Here is a 7,867-nt window from a genome sequence, read left to right on the forward strand (position 1 = left end):
AGAAGACCTGAAGGTTGGGTTTACAAATAAATCAGAACTCATAAGAGATGTATTACTAGAAAGAGGCAACACTCTCTTTCTGTTCCATTTTTCATTTAGTGTATGATTTGTGAGCAATTCCTCAAGTGCAGTGGCATAATACATCCTGTTGCAGGTTATAACCTGCAATTGTCACATCAGTATTCAGTTCTGAGAGATAGGTCTAAACAGCAAAAATTCTACAAGTACTACCGCAAAAAAAAAAAAAAAAAAAAAGAAAAAGTAATTTTACTAGTGCTTACCACCTAATGGCATCCCAGGTCCTGTGAATCACATCTTGTGAATGTGCATTAGATCTTTATTACAATATATTCAGCTATATCTTAGACATCTTAACTAGCTGAGGAAGAGGTTTGACCATTAAGACCTACTGTGTGCAATAAGACATAGCTTTTTTGGTTGGCTGGCTTTGAATTGTATTTTCATTTTCATAATAATTTAAATGAAAACTTGTAGTTATTCTAAGGAAAAAATATGAATACATGAGCATCGTGGCAAAGCAGCATTTCATATCAGCAAAATGGTAAGATATGACAGTAGAAAAATTGAAGGGTGTATAAAATGGGGATTTGGAGAACAGAAGTGTTTGGTGTTAGTTTCTTGTACTGTAGAGTTGCAGTACTGTGCAGTCACAGTGTGCTGTCACATGGTGTATTTCTAATGACCTCTTGAATCCTCAGTTGCAAATAAACACTTCTGTTTTAAAATACAAAGAGCAAAACAAACTAAATCTAAAAATATAAGAGGAACTATGATGTATTTTTTTATTCTGTGAAAGAGAGCAGTGTTTGCTAAAGATAAAACAACTCTAAAAAAGCTTACCCAACAGGCTTCCAAATATGGACTTGCCACTGCAGAGATTATGGAAGGTGCAAACAGAAGAAGGAAACTTTATCTTCCATTTATTTGCAGCTATATCACTGTCACTGTCCCAACATGCATGAGGAGTATTGGGGTTGCTTCCTTTCTGAAATCCCAGAAGAGCAAGTGTACTTTAGTACGTTCTGAGTACTACAAGGTTTAATAGGTGTTATTCTTGATTGGCTCTGTACTAACAAATCTTTCAATTATAATTTGCATTTGTTTCTGTCATGGTTGATTTTCAAATTCTTTTCCGAGGCCTTCTCTCTTTCAATTTCTGCCTCCACACCTAAAGCCTCAGTTATGCTGCTATAAACATCACCTTCTCAGAGCTATGTACACAGTACTCTTGTAGGACTTACAAAGGACATACCATCCTTTGTATGTTGAACCCTGCTTTAAGAAGTGCCTCCCATAAGTGGTAAAGTTTATACAGTGCTTTAAGAAATAAAGGAAAAATCATCTTATATATTGCATAGGATGAAAGCGTTGATTTGAAGCTCAAGAGTGACCCTTCTAAAACCAGGGCTGCACAATAACAATGATGTTTGCTTGAGAACCAATTTACATTTGGTTCTCACCTTACTCTTTACTGTGCATGAAATTAGCATAAAATACCTTCTTTTTAAGCCTTTACTAAAGTTGATATATCCTGTTTCTTCTTGTTCTGTGATTTTTCTCCTTAACCTCACTTTTGTTTCCTGCCGTTCTGTCTTTCACCTGCTTTTCTCTGACTCCTTTAAATTTCCTTGTCTTATAATCCTTATGAGTCACTCCAGCTGTAATAGGGTTTAGAATTTACAGGGTTTAAGATATTTGGCTTTGAAGGTAAAGAGGGGAATACTATATAAGGGTGGGAAAGGATACAAGGGCTCCATTTGATTCCTTATTATCATGCTCTGCCGGTAGCATCACAGTCGTGCTGCCTCTCTTCTGGTTTTCTGTGTCTGAGCACTCATGCTTTGGCTAGCCCAGCCTGAGTGACTAGATATCATCTACTGGTTAAAAAAAGTACGGAATAAGACAGTGTTGAGTCACCCAAAGGGGGAGGAAAATGGAGTGCCCACACTCAGGGGGCAGAGGAGAGTGTGGGCTGCATGGTCTCTGTACTGCAGCTACCATGAAACAGCTGGGCAACAGAGTCCCCTCCAGCCACTTGGCACTCTCCAATGGCATTGGGTGGCCTCTGATACTGACATGGGACATGTGGGTTGGTCTGTTCATTCCAGCAGGGCACAACCCGGGAGCACAGCTTGGAGCCAGCACTTAGTTCTTGGGGAACACCAGCCACTTAGTTTCTTCCCATGCTCAACAATTAATTCCTTCTAGCAGACCTTTCAAAAGCCTTTCTTTACATTACAATTCTTCCATTGCTTTGTAAGAGCTTACGTCACATCACAAGACCAAAAAGCACAGTGCAGCTTAGTGTAACTTGAGCCTGATCTGGCATTTCTTTGTGATGTGTCATGTCAGAAATGTAAAGAAAACAATATTGTCCCTTTCTTATTAGCTTGGGCAGCAGTGGCCACTACAAGTTGCCTTTACCTTCTGCCTGGAAGATGTATGTAGTTTATAAGACTAACAAGGGTTCTGTGCTGGAAGTAGGAGAAATCATGTTTATGAAGCTTTACTTTCATTTTGGAGAGCTGAATGTCAGCTTAACAGCAAGTGTGCTCTGAGTTAGTGCTGCTGGGGTGGTTACAGAGAAGCTGGCACTTGCAATCTTTGTGACTTGATAGCAAAAAGTGATGAAGGATAATGTTTTGTAATGTCTGTAAATTTAAATTTTTGGCCTATTTAATTTCAAGTCCTTTTAAATAAGCATTTTCCAAAATGGATTTGAGACAGCTAGAAAAGGCTGAAATTACCCTTAAAAGTGGGATGAGAGTAAGAAAGACATTCTAGAGCATCCTAAGCCTTGTAATAAATTTCCTGCTTGTACTGAGCCTTGTATAAAGCAAGAGTGGCAAGCAGGACCTGTTACAGCCTAGACCCAGGCCTGATCACATTACAAGGAATAATATCTGCATTAGTTTTTTCATGTCTATGCAGGAAATTATAATCCTGACTCCCATTTTAGAGTGTACTGACCTGTTGTTGCTTACTGTGAGTAGTCTGTCTTTTATGGCCTCCGAGCTACAGCCTGTTTGCATTGAAATATCACACTCTCAAGGGCCTTGCTGCTCCCTGTGCAAGGATGAAAAATGCTTCTTGTTTTTAAAAGAAGACTTATAACTTTATTACCTTGGGGATGGTGAGCATGCAGCCCTGTTTTAAAAGGCTTATGTGATAGTAGGAATTGAGGATAGTTTGCAGATAGAGGATTCTAGGGGGGCCTCAAGTGTTCAACTTCCAGTCCTGCTATAAACCTGTGGAGTGACCTTGAGCAACTCCCCACTGCTGCAGCTCCATTTTCCCTTTGATTTTTAAATTTGTTTAAGCCTTTCTGTACGACTTTGTGGTATAAGTCCTGATCTCATCTCAATTGTTAGATACTGATACAGTTCGAAAGGAGTACAAAAATGGAGATTCTGAGTTTCCATACTTCTGCAGGGATTAAATGTTCTCATACTGTATAGTGTTAGTAGGTTCTCCAGCCAAAATACTTCTGCAGAAGAGATTTTGCTGTCACAGTCTTATCTTCTCATCCATACTTTTTCAGTAAGTTCAGCTAAATCAAAGTGCCCAAGTCACATCCCAGCTTATAATAGAATTATTAATTGAAATGTCTTTCTTCCACTGATGATTTTTTTCTCTATGGTGAAAAAGGTGAGACCTTTGTGAGTGTGATATATTGCAAAAGACATTTGAATGAATGGGCTGTTGTAATTTTGAATCTAATGTCTAACTAAAACTAAGTGCTTTATTTTGTGGTTCTTTTTTCTATAAAAGGGTGAAAAAAAGAACCCCAAAACACCACAGAGCTCCCTGCCCCCCTCTCCCAATCTTTTATACATATATATAAATTGATAGAAAATAAAAAAATTCCAAAGGCATCTGCAAGATTTCTTGTGAGTACAGTGTATATAAAAAAGACTTTTAATTTACTTTACAGTAAAGACTTTTAATTCACTTTTAATTTAATTTACAGGATTTCAATTCTACTTCATTTAAGACTGTTTTCCTCAAAATTTTGCTTAAATTAATTATGCCATTAAGTGTAGGAGCCATCTCAACTATTTGAAATGTTTTCCTTTGTAGGCACAGCTACATGGATCTGGGTTTTGACCTTGGAGAAAGCAGGCACCTTGTGACTAAACTTACTTAATATAGTGTCTGCTGAACATTAGAGATCCTCTTTAACAAGAGGTGAATGATAAGTGCTGTTTCTGTCAGTTCTTTGTAAAGGCAGAATATGTTGATAATCCAGATTTAGACAGTACAATTGCAGATGGCTGTGTTTGATCAGCTGTATTGATCAAAATTCTTGTACAGGAGGAGCCTCAGAAAATAAATGCAAGAGAGATGTGCAAAGTTAAATGGAGTTTTGGTTCAAAAGCCCATTAGCATCTAGTCACCCTCTAATATCTCTGAAAATGCCTTAATTCTCCTTAAGTCAGTCCAAGTAGAAATGTAGATTTATTAATGTTATCTTCTACCTAATTTCTTATTGTAGGCCTTTGTCTCTCTTTTGCATGGAGTCCTATTCCTGCTTATCTCCGTTGTGAGCAGTTGTGCATGGGCACTTCCACATGTACATGTGTGCAGGGGAAGTAGTGCCTCAAAACCTCCTCATGACTGGGCACAGAATTCATTTCTTATGCCCTATGGTTGGGGAAGAAGAAGGGTTAGAGGTCAGGCCAGAACAGGACAAGTGACAAGTGGGAAGGGAAAGGGGCTCCCTTTCTGTTCTCAAATGTAAGTAAAGGTGCAGCCTCATGGGCTCCTCGGTGCCAGCAACAGCCCTTCAGCCTCTCTCTCGGGGTCAGGAGGCAGCCTGCTGGATGTGCATGTCCATGGGTTCTCTGAGTGTGGCCATACAGAGATTTATGGCCTCTCTGATGTAAATACATTATTCTGGTTTCTAGTTTTCAAGTTGTACTGAAATATTTTTTGAGTGACTGTGCTGTAAAACCCTATGATCTATTTTAGCTGTATTACCAGAGGCAGTTTGTTAAAAGCTGCACTGCCAACCATGAAAGTCCTTCTTGAGTTGCATCAAGAGTATCAACAGCATAAGAATGTGCACTTCTCAGTTTATATTACTAGAACTAATATGTAAACAAACAGTAGGTTGCATATTCTTAATGGGCTTAGAATATCTTTCAATTAGGGCAGAAGGCTACCTACAATTATTCAACAGTACCTTTTTAGGAAACCTGCCACCCAGTTAGAAGTAAAATGCTTTTTCTATCTTTTTTAAATGTTAAAGAAATAGGGTGACAAGAGTAGGCTGAAAAACTGCAGGCTGTGCCCTTCCCTGCACAGCTTGAACTCTCCTTGTATTTATCTGAAGCAGATGTTCCAGGCAGGATGCACGTTGCAGCCAGAGGTGAGGAGGGAGGTGTACAGTACTTGAATACATTTCACTGCAGCTCCCACATCCTGTTTACACATAGCTGCTGGCCTGAGAACAACATAGGGAATAAAAAAAGGAAGGTGGAGGGGTGTGTGATAGGAAGGAATGGCTGATGGGAGTCGTGATACCCACACTGCTGCTGGGTGTGCACGTTGAGAGTGCTGGAAATTTGTGGTTCTCTTTGCATCAGCCTTTGCCAGCAACATTTTCTCCACCACTTTGGCAGGCATTGACAGACATGCTGTCTTTAGTCATAGGGGAGAGAAAAGGAAGAGGGGGAGCAATTATTTGGGGAAAAAAAAAAAAAGGCAGCTCACCTGCAGTGAAACTATACTTACTCTCAATTTAGCAATGCTGCTCAGACTCTAGAAAAAACACAGCTGGAATTCACTAAACCAACTTTTCTGTCTCATTAAAATCTTGGACTGATTTTTAATAGTAGAAAGTCACTTATTGAATCACTGGTGGGCAATGAGAAATACTAAGAAAGCAAAGGACCATTTCAGCAGTCAGCCTGCTGAATGATGGATTTTTTCAGACTGGATGCTTACTGGCAATTTTATTTCTACACACAGAGCAGAGAAGGGCCCACTTTTCTGTGCACTGGAAATGTACTTTCATTTTATGTTTCCCTTCAACTCATTGCACCTCTTCCAAATCATCCACACAAATTCCTGTCTAATGCTAGAGAGAGAAGGAAGTTGTGTACATATATGCTCTGAGATGTTTTTTTTTTTTTTGGTTGGGGTGGTTTTTATTTGTTTTTTTTTTTTTTAATTTTTTTTTAAAGTATTCCTTAAACTAGATCACAAAGGTACCAGCTTTTCATAGCCAAAGATTCATAAAACTGCTAATGACAAAATTCACAGGAGGCAAAATGGAAGAAGCAGTTTTTCTAGGTTGTTTTCCAGGAGGTTCATAATATGGTCTGGAAATGCTATGTATCTGTTAGGTGTCCCTGTAATATCACATTCTGCAGAGACTGACTTCACATCTACATGGTCATGCACACATACAGCTGGGGTATTTTGAAGAACATGTACTTTCCTATGCTTGAATGGTATGAATTTAAACATTAAACATCACAGATGAACTGATGTCCCATCAGTCAGAACAAACTGACGTACAGTGCTAGGCAATATAAAAGAAACTCAACATTTACAGAAATATGAACATCTATATATTAATAGGTTATTATAATACATTTATTTTATCTCCTACCCATTAGAATGTTTAATACTAAAATCACAGCATAAAAGTTTCTGTTCTCTCAGTCCAGAACATATTAGCTTTACTACTACCTCTTTATTTTTTTAAGAAAGGAGCTGTCTTAGTACTCAGGACTCCTCATTTTTACACATCATGTTCCTGCAGGAGACAGAAACTTCTAAAGCACTTGCTAAAATAAGCTACATTTCCCCAAATGCCTTGCTTTTCTTTACCCTATTATATTTGGATTATGTTTTTATCCAAGAAACTACCACGGTATTAGGTTTTGATTTTCTTATTTCAAATCATCTAAAAGACCAGAAATTTGGGATCAAGTTGAAAAATAGAAAGAAAATTTAAATTCTGATTATTCTCAAGCCCTTTCTCTAAGCTTCAATCTATTTAGCACTTGAAACTCAATCTTCAGATAAGGAACACCAGTCAAGCTCTTTGTTGCTTCCCATTTGTTTTCGTATAACACAGCCTATCGAGTTCCTTTTTCCATGAAATAGCTGTAACAAAAAAAAGATGCATTAAGATCTTACTGTACTATTACTTGTAATCCCAGCTCACATTTACACAGCTTTGTAATTGCTATGTTTTTTAAAAGCTTTTCAAGCTGTATATGAAAAAGGTATTACATCCGTGCTAAAAAAGCATCCATCTAAGGGTCAGGCAGAGGCTGCATGAGAAGTGTTTAATTTTGTGCTGCAAAAAGGGTTAGAATAGGGTGAAGAACTGTAATTGGAAATACAGACAGATACTATTTGAGGAAAAAAGCTATTTTATCTATCTCAATATTTTCCATTTCCCTATATTTTTTAGCATTTCATTAGAGAATCTGGTCTTTTGCACCAGTTTTGTGGTGGTGTCTTTGACCTTCCAACATGAAACTTATTAAAGTAGGCAAAAATTAAAAAGCCATCAAGGGAAAAGTGCTACTGTAGTTACTGGTAGACAAACAGCAATATGCCATTTTCTGGCTTAAGCCTTTGGCCTCCAGTCTGAGCATGTGTTTGCAGCCTTGGGAGTTCCTATTGCTACTTGGAAATATTCTCAGGATGGTGCCTACAACAAAGACCTTGTGAACCACAGGACAATAACAAAGATGTGTAGCAAATGGAGAATGAACATGATATTAATGGTCTAATGCTAAGAGACCATTAGTTTTAAACCAGACTCCACTTCTTATTCATCTTTTACTGGCATTTCCAAACAGGGTTGAGGTCATTTAAGACA

General features: G+C 38.1%; 1 long non-coding RNA gene across 1 annotated transcript in view; it reads left to right on the forward strand.

The window, feature by feature from the left end:
- The window catches only part of LOC140683799 (uncharacterized), a 53,208-nt gene that overhangs the window by 37,709 nt on the left and 7,632 nt on the right, over window positions 1–7,867 (forward strand). The window lies entirely within an intron of this gene.

Source organism: Taeniopygia guttata, chromosome 3, assembly GCF_048771995.1.
Source record: "Taeniopygia guttata chromosome 3, bTaeGut7.mat, whole genome shotgun sequence".
Classification (NCBI taxonomy): domain Eukaryota; kingdom Metazoa; phylum Chordata; class Aves; order Passeriformes; family Estrildidae; genus Taeniopygia; species Taeniopygia guttata.